Source organism: Mus caroli, chromosome 7, assembly GCF_900094665.2.
Source record: "Mus caroli chromosome 7, CAROLI_EIJ_v1.1, whole genome shotgun sequence".
Classification (NCBI taxonomy): Eukaryota; Metazoa; Chordata; class Mammalia; order Rodentia; family Muridae; genus Mus; species Mus caroli.
The window spans coordinates 103639222-103652054 of record NC_034576.1 but is presented as its reverse complement, the minus strand read 5'-3'; the positions used below and the strand labels follow the sequence as shown (position 1 = coordinate 103652054).

Genomic DNA, 12833 nt, shown 5'->3' with positions numbered 1-12833 from the left:
AAAGAAGTAAATGATAAAATGGAAGCCCCTGATACATAGTGGATAATTGCAAATTATACTAACCCTTCTCTCTCTCTCTCTCTCTCTCTCTCTCTCACACACACACACACACACACACACACACACACCACAGAGAGGGGAGGGAGCGGGAGAAAGAAGGAATGGGAGGGGGAAGGAAAGAGAAAGAGACAGAGACAGAGAAACCTGTAAAGAGGGAAACTGAGGCCAGGGAAGTGCTGGAGTAGCTAGGGGATCCAGGATTCAATCTAGTGGCATGCCCCCACCCTCGGAGTCGTCCTCTGCAGCCCGCGGAGTGGCGTGTTTAACAATCTATCACCGCCTCCTTGTCCCACCAAGGGCAGGCAGCCCAGCCCTATCCAGGCTGGGCGGGACTCCAACGCTGGGTGCCAAGGCCACCGGGCCACCGCCGCTCCCCGGTCATACTGCTTAGTACCGCAAGAAGCCTAGTACTCTTGGGACCAGAGCTGAAGCACCACCCACGATTCTTCATTTAAGTGGAGGGTTCGCTTCCCAGAGCCGCAGCCTTGACTCGGGACCCACGCGGGCTGGTGCTGCGCAGCGCAGGTGAGGGCACAGGAAGGGCGGGACACGGCAGTGGCGGTGGAGGGGACCAAAGAGACTGGAAGTTTGGGCGCGGGTACAGGGAATGCAGGACCGGCCTGTCGACGGTAGACTCCTGGTTCCCCCAACCCCCACCCCCCGGGGTGGATAGGGAAACAATCCCTTGGAGCCGGCGAGTACTGGGATTACTGTGTACAGATGGTGTGAGCGTGCCTGTGTGCTACAGTGACTTTGCCATGGAATGCATACAGGTTCCACAGGGTGGGTACTGGTGCACCACAAGTGTGCACTACCTGTGCTCGGTGGGGGGCTGTGAGGTGTCTGCTTTGTCGGGTACAGGGGCCACCATTGCTTGGTGCTGAGCCAGATGATGGAAGGCGACCAGTATCTGTGTGTTGGTACCACTGAAAGCCTCCCTCCTCTTCTTTTCCTGCCCTCCCCTTCCTCTCCCAGAACTGAGGTCTGTGTAGCCCAGAGTGGTCCTGAACTCCTGATGATCCTGCCTCCATCCATCTCCCAAAACACTAGAATCACTGCTAGTGGCTGCTGAAAGTTTTTCGGAAATCACAGATGACTCTTTAGTATCCAGGCTTTGGGAGAGTGCAAGCTCGCTCACCCTGGATGTAGAGGAGGAAGAGTGTCAGAAGCCAGGCTCCCTGACCCTTCCATCTCCTACCCCCCTCCGATAAGCCAGAGACACTTCTCTGAAACCTCATCCTTTTTCTCCAAAGTTCCTATGGACTTCTTGCAACTGTTTCTGCGTTTGTTTTCCTGTGAAAGCCTTGGTCTGCAAAGTCTTCATCTCCAGGGCGGACTTAGGCTTGGCAGTCCACTGTGTTTATCCAGTGATGGGAGCCCTCCAGCACCCCACCCCCAACTGACTGGGAAGGGCTGAAGCAAGTGGCTTCCCAGTTAGGTATATATGGTGTGTGCTACAGGAGGGTGTCACTTTCAGTGCAAGGGAGGAAAGACCTGGACCTGGACCCACGGGACCCTGAAGGGTCATAGCAAAGGAGCTTCCAATAGCAGTCTAGGATGGCCAAGGGGTCCTTATCATTCCAGCCTGTTTCGGACCTCAGTTCTTGCAGGAATGGGGGTGGGCATAAGCATGCCCCTTGGCGCCTCAGTTCTTTTCCTTATAGAATAGAGATATTAGTAGTAGTTGCCCTGTAGAGTTCCCGTGAGAACTGGCTCACTTTCTGTATATAAAGTGTTTGCACAATACCTGACACATTAAAACACAGGTGGTGTCAGAACATGATGACAGTAATAGAGGTCCCTACATGACTAGGTCCCCACACACCTCCAGGAACTCACTTCTCACAGTCAATGGTTCTGGAGGGGTGAACACCTCAGAGCCCTCCAATTTGAGCAACTGTGGAGTGCCATTTTTGTCCCAAATTGTCATCTCAGCTGCTTTCTCAGTGACTTCCTGTCTCCTGGCAAGTCACAGGCTGAGATAGGCTAGGGATGGAGCGTGGGAGAGATGCTGAAGGAAAATGAGAGCAACCTAGGGCTTAGATGGGTGCCTTTCCATTCTGAGAACCATTGTAAGTGACAGACAGAAGGCCCATGCACTCCAGGGGTAAGCTTGGGAATTGGGAGGGGGAGAAGCTGGCATCCTTCTGCCTAGAACAAGGAAAGCTGGGATGAGCAAGATGTAGATGTTTGATCCTTGATCCAAAGCAGTTCCTGGGAGCTGGGGGGCCAGGCTGTGAGATCACAATTGAGCAACTGGTCCACATGGGCCAGGAAACCCCTTGGGCTAGTCTTTATTTCCTGGGCTAAAACATTTGTGTTGGCAGCGTAAGAGCCCCTATTCCTGCTGACTTCATAGAGCTAGTTTGGTGATGGTGCCCAGAGGCCTTGGAGGACAAGGAGACTTAAAAGGCAGCGTTGAGAGCTGTGGAAATATTTGGGAGGGCATGAAAAAATATCTCCTGGGGCAGGGTGCTCTGAAGGGCTGCTGGAAAGTCCAGGCAGAAGCAAGACCAGCCACTGTCTCTATGGTACACTGTCACCAGGCAGGGACTACTTCTCTTCGAGAGGCCCCATGAGCTATTCCACAGGGTTTGAATGACAGAGACCTGCTGAGCAGCAGGTGTGGCCCTGACAAACTTAACTTTCTGAGCATCCAGGGATGCTGCTAGAAGGTGGGACTCAGTGATGATGGCAGCACTTCTGGCCCGCTTTCCTTTAACCTGTAATTCTGGGCTTACTTGCTTATGGTTCGAGTCCTAGTGTTACTGAGTGCTTACATCCATAAACTCACTACCTCTAATTTCTTATATTTCAAAAGAAACCGAGAAGCAGAAATTTATAAAGGAAAACGGATTTATTAACAATTTGGCCAAACCATGGGGAATGAAGGTCTAATTTCTATCCCAACACGCTTAAGGCTATCTTAGAATTTACAGAAAGACACAAGAAGGCCAGGTGTGGCACAACACTTTCCTCCCAGCTGAAGCAGGAGGATAACAGTGAATTCAAGGCCAACCTGGTCTACATAGTGAGCTCTGGAATAACAAGCACTACATAGAAAGATCCTGTCTCAAAGAAAAGGCACAAAAGTAAGGACACATGTAAATTTAGCTGTGAGACAGGTTAACGGATCTTTTCCAGAGCCGCAGGTGACCTGGCCTGTGATTGCCCCCATTTTCCCTTATACAAAGATTTTTCATTCAAACCCAGAGGAAGAAAACAATCTTAAAAATCCCCCATTTTTCCGGGCATGGTGGCGCACACCTTTAAGCTCAGCACTCGGGAGGCAGAGGCAGGCAGATTTCTGAGTTTGAGGTCAACCTGGTCTACAAAGTGAGTTCCAGGACAGCCAGTGCTATACAGAGAAACCCTGTCTCAAAAAAACAAAACAAAAAAAAATCCCCCATTTTTGTTTTCTTTTGGTTTTCAGGATATGGGGGCTTGAGCCAGGATCTTGCATAGTTTAGGCTGACCTGGCCTATTATTCTTTAGTAGAGAATAATGAGCCTTGACCTCCTGATCCTCCTGCCTCCCCCACACCAATGCTGGGATTACAGAGTGCATGGACCACTGTGACCTGCAAGATCTGCCCCTCCCCTTTTGTTTTCATAGTCTCAGGTAGCCCAGGTTGGCTATGCCTTCTCCGTGTAGTTAGGACAATCTGGAACTCCTCCACCCCCTGAGAGCAGGAATCCATCACGGAGCACCATGCTCAGGCTATGCAGTGCTGGTGACTGAACCCTGGGCTTCACATGTGCGGAACAAGCACTCTACCAGTTGAGCCTCAGACTCAGCTCTAAGAGGAAATACCCCCAGGGAAACTGTGAGGGGTAAGAACCCCACCTATTTGGGGCCTGGGAGCATCCTTGGTTGCTGGCTCTGTTCTTCAACAGTGAGTAGAACCATTTTCCAAGTCTTCCCATAGGCCTGTGAAACATATTAATTTCTGTAAGTGAAGAAAAGGTAGAGACCTCATAACCGCAGGAAGAGGCAGAGCGGCGTGTCTTTCGATTGTTGTTTTGGTTTCTCTAAGATGGTATCCACTATGTCGCCTTAGCTAGCCTGGAACTCACCATGTAGACTAGGCTGTCCTCAAGCTCACAGAGCTCCACCTGCTTCTGCCTTTGTGCTGGGATTATAGGAGTGTGCCGCCACTCCCAGCTATGTATAAGTGTCTCTTAGAATATCTCTGCGCCCTCCCCTCAGGGATTCGGCATAATTACCCTAGTAATCTAAGATTATCCAAACATTCTAAATGTCTGTAAGCCAAGCACCAATTTTCTATTCTCTTGGCAGTAACCTGTCCTGATCCCCACCCACCCTGATGCTCTAGGATTCTGCACCCCAACACCTCCCTGCCTCCCACTTTGGCAATCTGACATTTACAAGCTACCGAGGAAGAAGCCTCAGAAGTTGGTTTAGTCGAAATATTGGAGAAACCCAAGAAAGGTCGCTTCCCCTCCAGCTAGACTGGAAGAAGGGTGGTCAAGTGCCATGCTCCCAGGAATGACAAGGTCATGTGAGCTCAGGGCCGCCCCCTCCCAACACACACACAGCCAGTGGAGGTGGTCAGAGTAGGTGTGACTCTCAGGGACGATTGAACTCAGTGGAGGAGAACATTTGGATATTGCTCAGGATGAAAGAGCAGTGGAGACATTGGGTATCTCTGAGTGCCATTGGGAGAAAGACAGGGAAGAACACATCAGAGGGAACCCCAAAGTCCAGCCTGTTCTCTCTGAGACATACCTGCCTCCTCCGGCAGCCTTTGGTAGACAATAGTGGCGCTGCAGGAGTGCGCATGCGCAGCTGGGCTATAGCTGTGTGGCTTTTATAGTCTGTCCGGTCCCCTCTCCTGGACTGAAAACCTGGCAAGCAGTACTAAAATTGCTCATGTGCCTCTTTCCAGACGTCTGTGTAGTAGCAGAATGCCATTGTTCGGGGCATTCCTCAGGCAGTAGCTGAGTATCAGCCCGGGAGTATGTGAATGAGTTATCTGATGAGTAGAAGCAAAAACAACTCAGGTCATCTCCCTCCTCTCCCAGGTCCACCCACAGAGAACTTGATCTCAGTTCTAATGCTGACAGCCGGTGGCTGGTCTGTCCTCCAGGAGAACATAGGAGCCGCTGAGGGATCAGGTGAGGGCTGGTTGTCTCCCCTCCTCCCAACCTCCCCCCCCCCCGAACCCCCAGGCATTGCCTGAATCTTCAGACTGAAAGAGGACCTATAGCTTCAGGGTCAGTCCAGGCAAGCAGACAAGGACCCTCTAAAGCTGGTAAATGAGTGGAGGGAGTCCTGAGTCCCACACCTGGGAGGAAGGTTGAGGGTGGGCGTGGCCTAGGTCCAAGCAGTGAAGAGATAGATGAGAAGGGAGAGCTGGGCTCAAGCCAAGGTTCCCACGGTCTGCTCCGGCAGTATGGAGCTGACAGACAAATCCTGGATTCTGTCTTCATTCCCTGCTTCCTCATCTTCCCCATCCAGTCATGGAACCCAACGGCTAACTCTCCATCAGTTCTCTAATCTCTACCCTGACGGCACTGTTCCAGTTCTGGAGTCCTCCCCAGTCTTTTCTCTTAAGCTGTTTTTACTCTGCCCACATCTGGCACAGTGGCTTCTCCAGCACAAACCCACTGCCCTTTCTCTTCTTCACAGGGGTCACTGGGCTACTGGCTGCTGCTCAAGCTATTCCAGTCACCACACAGTCCCTCCCCCCCAGGAAACCCTTCCCACCTTTCCAAGTGTGTCTGATACCCGGTCTTCCTCACTTTCTGCTGTGCCCTGCGGCAAGAATGGTGTGGTTTCAGGGCCAGCTCAGGGGTCCCTTCTGGATTATGTCAAAGACTCCACAGGACAAGGCCCTCTCCCTGGAAGTCTTGACTGCCTCTCCCCATGGCCCCCTCTCCATTTGTCACAGCTGACGCTGACCTCACCAGAGGGCTAGAAAGTAAGGACACCAAAAGAGAACCCCAAAGAAGAAAGAACAGTTCTAGCCCCCGGACTCCACTCAGAGGCCCCTGAAGCTCTTGTGCGTCCTTTAGTTCTTCCCTTAACTCCAATTCAATGCCATGCGGGTGCCCCTCACCCTATCATTCCTGCCTCAGTGGCCAGGGACTCCACCCCCAACCCCAGGACCTCAGACAGGAGGAGAAAAGCCCTTCCATCCCATAGTCCACTCAACAGCCTTGTTCCCAAAAAGCCTCTGTGCTCTGGAGTCCTCCCTTGCCTAAGGCAAAGCTGAAAGGGAGCCACAGTGTCTCCCCAAAACAGCACTCTGATCCTCATGGGACAGACAGGCTGCAGCCTCATAGAACACGCAGACCTACAGAGCTTGGAAAGGCAGCTTTCTCTTGATGTTCTTCAGAGTGTCCTTTGGCTCAAGGTCAGAAACTTCTACCCCACCTCAATAGCCCTGAGCATGGAAGCTTCGCCAAACACAAACATCTCTGATAGTGTATTACTTGTGGGAGACTTTATACGGATGACCAGGAAATGTCACAACCTTGTCTTTTTAGTATGCCTTGTGGTGGTTGGTCTCTTTGCTTCCCTTTCCCTCCCTCTTCCCTTCCCCATTTTCATTCTGTCTGTCTGTCTGTCTGTCTGTCTGTCTGTCTGTCTGTCTGTCTGCCTGCCTTTCTCCATCTATCTCTTGCAGCCGGAGCTCACTAATGCGTAACTGATTATGTTGCTCTCCTCAGTGCACACAGAACGTGAAGCAGGATTATCCTAGTGTTGGCTCCACCCAATCAGGCAAATATTTGTCTCCTTTTTACCTGGGGTGGCGGGGCTTGGGGGTGGGGAGGTGCGGTGAAGAGCCATAAATCCTTTCTGCTTTTTCTCTTTCACTTTGGCTTCTCGAATGCTTGGTCACCATGTTAGTCTGGGTTTCTGCCCCTGACAGGACCATGTGGTACACGTGACCATTGTCTGAGCCATCCAGCTCTTGCTAGGCAGAGGAGTGGAGAAATCAAAGCACACAAAGAATAGCTCTTCTGAGAAAGTCCGCTGGCTTCTTGGGCTTTCTCCCTTTCTCTGTTGTCTCTTCAGCCTCTTGAATCATGAGACACTGCTCCAATGGGCAGGGTGTGTGCCGTGTCAAAAGCGTTGTGTTCAAATCTTGATCTGCTACTATGGCACTCTAAGAGTGTCAGGCTCAGAACAGTGAAGGACACCACTGAACCTCCCTTGGCTAGTGTGGGAGGGCTAACTGGCCCCGGCTCAGGGCTCAGAACGAACAGTTCCTGGCACATCGTAAGCTCTGTCCTGGGAGAGCCGGTGGGGAGGCTCTGGTTCTGTCTGGAGTATTCGGTAGCTGACTCCTCTCTCTGATGTTGGAGATGCCTTCTCATTAGTTAGGGTGGGGCTTCAGCCTGCTGCACTGGTGCTTCCCATGATGCCCCAAGGTGCAAAGTTCACGCTTTTAGCTCACTAAAGTTGAGCTGTTCTGTGGCCAGGTTCATCCAGTAGACCCAGAAGGGAGCAGAGGAGCTTGGACTAGTGCCTGTGACCTCATGCCCACCCTGCATTCCCCAGAGGCTGGATGGATCCTGAACTGAGCTGTAGACTAGTACCATCAGCCTTTCTTTGTACAGCCCTTGTGTCTCCATATTTAGCCCAGAATGGGCCTCAGCCTCCATAGTGTTGGGATTGCAGGCATGCGCCACCACATCCGCCAAAAATGGTGATACTCTCGGTCATCACTGTCACCCAGAAGAGCCCACCAAGCATAGAGGGCAGGAGAGACCTGAAATACAAGAAAGTGGAGGGTGAGGGTTGGGCAGAGTGGGCCAGCCTCCTCTGCCTGGGAATGGCCCTGTCCCTCTAGCATTCCTACAGGCCTACCTTCTGCCCTTTGAACTCCAAAATGCAGAGCGACTTTTCTGAGTTTTTAAACCTTACATCCATTTTTATGTTGGTGCGTACACATGTGCCTGTGCTGTGTAGAGGTGAGAGGACCACTTCCTGAACTCCATATCTCTTCCCGCCTCTTCAAAGTGGGGTCTCTCTTGTTTCTCCTGGTGCTAAAAAGTGCGTGCACCAGGCGTAACTGTCCTGGTGAGTTTCCACGTGATTCTCCTGTCTTTGCCACCCATCTCGCTGCAGCCGTGTTGGGATTTCAAATGCATTCCAGTGTATGAGGCTTCTCGCTCAGGTTCTGACTCAGGTCAGGACGTGTGGTGGCTGCTTCTGCTCTCTGAACTTTCTCCCCAGGCCTAGCACGTTACCACGAGTCAGCGGCCGAGCAGTTCTGTCAAAAGCTATCTTCTGAAGAACTTTTGCTAGTTTTCTCTGTGTGGTCTGACCTGGGCCTTTCTAAGAATGAGCCCACCACACTACTTAGTGGCCTTAAGTGATCTGTGTCCATGGGAAACCTCGTGACCTGTCTGTGAGGGAACAGAAGTCTAGCAGCCTTTGGAGAAACCGGGACCTTTCCTTCCATCTCTTTCCTGATTCTGCAAGAGCCTTGCACCATCTTGCTGCTAAATTAAGCTTAAACCCTGCATGGGCTCTGCTGGACATGAGTGCATAGGCATGTTAGTGTGTGTGTGTGTGTGTGTGTTGTAGATCTGTGTACTAAGTCTGAATGTGATGGGCATACTTCAGTAGGGGTTACACCACGGGCATGGGCTCCCTGCTCTTCTTCTGGGTATCTGTACTTTCCTAAGATGGCAAACAGCAGCCCCAGGATCCTAGTGAGATGGGTTGAAGGAGCTCTGTGGCTCAGCCAGAGCACCCCCTACCCCCCAGTCTGAGAACAGCACCCAGCTTACTAGCCAAGAGCTTGAAGTGACACCAACACCCAGGGAGACCACATCTCCTACAGAGCCCAACCAGGCCTCTCCTATTCCAGACAGAACGGAGAATGGTGTTGACTCTCTCACATCTTGAGGGTGGCAAGGAGTCATTGGATAAAGGCCTTGGGACCTAGAATATACAAGAGACCATCCCTACCAGTGGCTCCTTCTCAATCCTCAGTGGGCTGAGAGAGCTCTCATCTATTGCTGCAGGAAGCACAGTTCTGCAAGGGGTAAATATACCCAAGGAAGGCCAGAAGGAAGACAATGAGCTTGATCCAGCAGTGGTCACCAGGGACAGGGCTCTCAGGGTAGCCTGACGTGTGGGAGTGTCTGACTTATTGTAGGTGGCTCGAGGCAGAGAGGTCATTGTAGAAGGCGGCTCGGTGCCCATTGCTTTTTGGCCACTAACGGTCTGAGGACAGTGGGGCTTTTGGCCCTTCCAGAGAAGCCCACACCCAGGGCTGATCTGGCAGAGCCTGCTTAATCCCCTAAGCCTTCCTCCTCTTCTTATGCAACTGCTTTTGTTCTGGGGAAAGTCGAGGAGCCTGTGGTGGCTGCCACCTTACAAATCTCCTATGGCATCTGGGCTGCCCTGGCATTGCGGGCCTGGGAAAACACTGCTGTGGACTGGGAATTCTGGGGTACCCTGGAGTGAGGTATGTGGACAGCACAGCAAAGGCACAGATGCACACAAGCACTGTACCCCACAATGTAGAGGTGAACGCACTCCCTGACCAGCCCTCAAGTGTGAGTGCCCAGTGTTCCTCCAGGTTGACTGCCACATCCTCTCGCCTGGGAGCTGACCCTCTGGATACTTTGGCCCCCCTCCCCCACTGCAGTATTCCTTTTCAGGATTTTCCCTACACGGGGACAGAGGGATCTTCCTGCCAGTGGCCTGCTATTGGGTGGGAGTAGAGACTTCTTTGTTTTCTATGAAGTCACACTTACTTCTTATCAAGAGAATGGGCCTGCTGCCAGGGGCCCTGAGAGATCAGGGTCTCAGGATGTGAGGAACGTGTGACACCCTCTGTTATCTTGGTTTGCACATTGCCTTTTTGTTACTGTGATGACCATTCTTCATGGCACCGCCAAGATGTGGGTGCCTTCATTTATTATTATTATTATTATTATTATTATTATTATTATTACTATCATCATCATCGTCATTCTTACTACTGCAGCTGCTACTATTACTATTGCTATTACTACTACATCTTACAGATAGGAGAACTGAGATCCAGAGAGGGACGGACACTGGTTAAGGTCACACAGCAAATTCAAGCAGAGTTGACCAGTGCCATCGTATCCTTGGGCCAAGGGAAAATGCCTTCTGCCTCTGGGGCTTAGAGTATGAAAAATGGGCTTGGTTGGGAGTCTAGGGAATGGGGCAGGCTAGGACCACCAAGCAAGCTTTGTGTAGGGAATCTTTATCTTCCTGCCCCTGGAGCTGTGTTAGCTCCCTCCCACAACTCCACTGTGAGACTTTTCTTCCATGTATACATGCCAGGGAAGAGGACCGAGGGACAAGACACCTCTGCCTTGCCTTGGAACCCAGGAAAGGCCCCAGGGCCACCCCTCTGCTGGGGTAGGTCAGAGGGTGGATTTCCTCTTCTGGCCTGCAGAGCACAAATCAAAGCATTGGCATTCCGGAACTGAAGCAGTGCCCAGGAAGCTTGCCTGGCCTTAGCTCCTTGCCTGCTTTCATCTTGTAGGGCTTGAGGTATGGTCTCCTCCAGGCTGGGTGGGCTTCTCCAGAGAGAGACAGAAGGTGGTTCAGAAAATGGAGACCTAGTAAATCCTAGTTCTGTCCACTTGAGGAGACCCTAGCTCTCTGCTCAACACACCTCTCTTGATTTTTCTCTAAAGTTCTCACCTCAGATCAAAGACTTTGCTCTGCACTCTCACTCCTAGTAAAGGAATGAGGAATAATCCAACTGACAAGGAGGGGCTGTCCGGGCCAGTCAAGTACCCAGGCAGAGCTATCCATAGCCTTCTGCTCGTCCTGCCCAAGCCCCAGGATGGATGGAGGTTAGGGAGGAAGAGTCACCCCTGTGCTGCCCTTCTTCAAAGCCACCCTCCTTCTGAGGAGCCATTCTTGGTCCCTGGAGAGTGGTGTCTGGACATGTATGGTTGGAGTCACAGACAACAGATTCCTTAATTTTGGGGTCTGGGTCTCTCTTAATGTGCCTTCCAGGCACTGCTGAGAAACCAGGGTAATTGTTCCCTGTGGCAGTAATGAGCAGGAACCAGGCTCTGTCCAAACTTGAGAGAGGCCAGGAGGGAAGCTGGTGTGTAGCTTGGAGCCTCCCTGTGCCCAGCCCTGGGCCTTGAGTGCTCCCTCCTTCCATCTTCCCAGGAACCCTCAGGCTAAGCTGATGGTCCGACGGTCCCCATCACTAGGCTGAGTGGGCAGAGCTAAGGGTGACTTGCTCCTAGCCCAGCAGTGGCTGACTCAGCCTTGTGCCAGACACTTGAGCAAGATCTCCAGATTGAGGCCTGAGAGACAGTGTCACTTCCCCTCCTGTAGCCCCAGTTACCTCATCTGCCACCTCCCAGACTCCTGCACTCTGTGGCACAAGAACTGCCTGGTGGCAGGGGCTGCTTCGGGAGTCTAGCTTGCTCCAGTTCTCGTGGCTTGCAGGCGGTTGCTGTGTCAGAGGGAATTTTCAGGTAAGGTGCTTCCCTCCTCTGGTGTTTGCCCGCTGTGCACACCATTGCAGTCCCGGGCTGGGCGCAGAAGGCTGAGCAGGTGTGGGTGGGTGTGGGGCCTTCTCCCTTCCTCTTCATTTCCTCTACCAAGTTCTGCCCAGAACTAGGCTGCACAACACCGGGGGACAAGGCACAGAGGCCTGGAGTGGAGGAGGCAAGGAAATGGAAACCTGACTGTGTCTTGGGTGGGAAGGTGGAATACTGAAGCAAAGGTCAGAGTTTGACTTCTGAATGAAACAAGACATTTTTTCCCCTTTCTGGGCCTCAACTTCTTACCTGTGAGTTCGAGTAGCTGAGTATGTGCCTGAGTATTGTCTATGCTAGATGATATAGCATATAAATGTGTTTAATCCCAGCAGAGGTAGGCAATCTCTGTGAGTTCAAGACTAGCCTCTTCTGCATAGTGCATCTCTTGTGAGTTGCAGGTCAGAAAGATCCTATCTCAAAAAAAAACCCCAAAACTGTGTGTGTGTCAATTTTAGAGAGTAAAGAGGGTCCCTTGGGGAGGGGCTGGGTGGGACTCTCAGAGCTGCTCAGGCGCCTTGGCAGGAACTAGCAGGAAGGATGCTAAAATACAATGTAACCTGAGGTTAACTCCACTGGGAAAACCGATTCCCTGAGTCCAGGCACGGCTTGTTAAGGGGAAGAAAAGCAGAGTAATTGGATGTATCTGGGAGCAGGGCTAAATCCTTCTGAGGGTTTCTGTTCACATTTGCCTCTGCTGACCCTGACGGAGGAAAGGCAGGCAGACATCCCGTATTTGGTACTGCTACCTCCGGAACGTACAAAGCTAGCTTTGTACCTGGCGCAGCCTTCCCAGTGCTGGGATTACATGCATGTACCAAGTGCTGTGCCTTCCACGGTGCATCTGCATGTGTGTGCAAGACAAAGGTGTGAATGTGTAGTTCGTGAGCGTGTGTAGCATGTGTGTGCCTGGACACACTCTCCAGTGCCAGTGGGAGTTTCTACTGCTGAGACTCCATTTGGCTAGGGATGAAGCTCAGCTTGTTACAAAGCATGCCTGAAGCCCTGGGCTGGATCCTCAGCACTTCTAGATACTGGGCATGGCAGTGAGTATCTGTCATGCCCCTACTCAGGATGTAAAAGCAGGAGGATCAAAAATTCAAGGTCATCCTCAGCTACGTAATAAGTTCAAGGCCAGCCCAGAGAAAATTTTTTCTCTTTCTTTCTTTCTCTCTCTCTCTCTCTCTCTCTCTCTCTCTCTCTCTCTCTCTCTCTCTCTCTCCCTCCCTCCCTCCCTCCCTCCCT

At 51.8% G+C, this 12833-nt stretch overlaps 1 protein-coding gene across 2 annotated transcripts in view; it reads left to right on the top strand.

The window, feature by feature from the left end:
- The first annotated feature begins 539 nt into the window (after positions 1–539).
- P2ry6 (pyrimidinergic receptor P2Y6) overlaps positions 540–12833 on the top strand; it is a 36669-nt gene continuing 24375 nt past the window's right edge. The window contains exons 1-2 of one of the 2 annotated variants that reach the window (XM_029479204.1): positions 540–585; positions 5106–5198. The gene's annotated coding sequence lies outside the window, so the exon portion shown is untranslated. Of the gene's footprint in view, positions 586–5105; positions 5199–11353; positions 11526–12833 lie in introns of those variants that run through there. The other variant, XM_021168940.1, reaches the window with a different exon arrangement.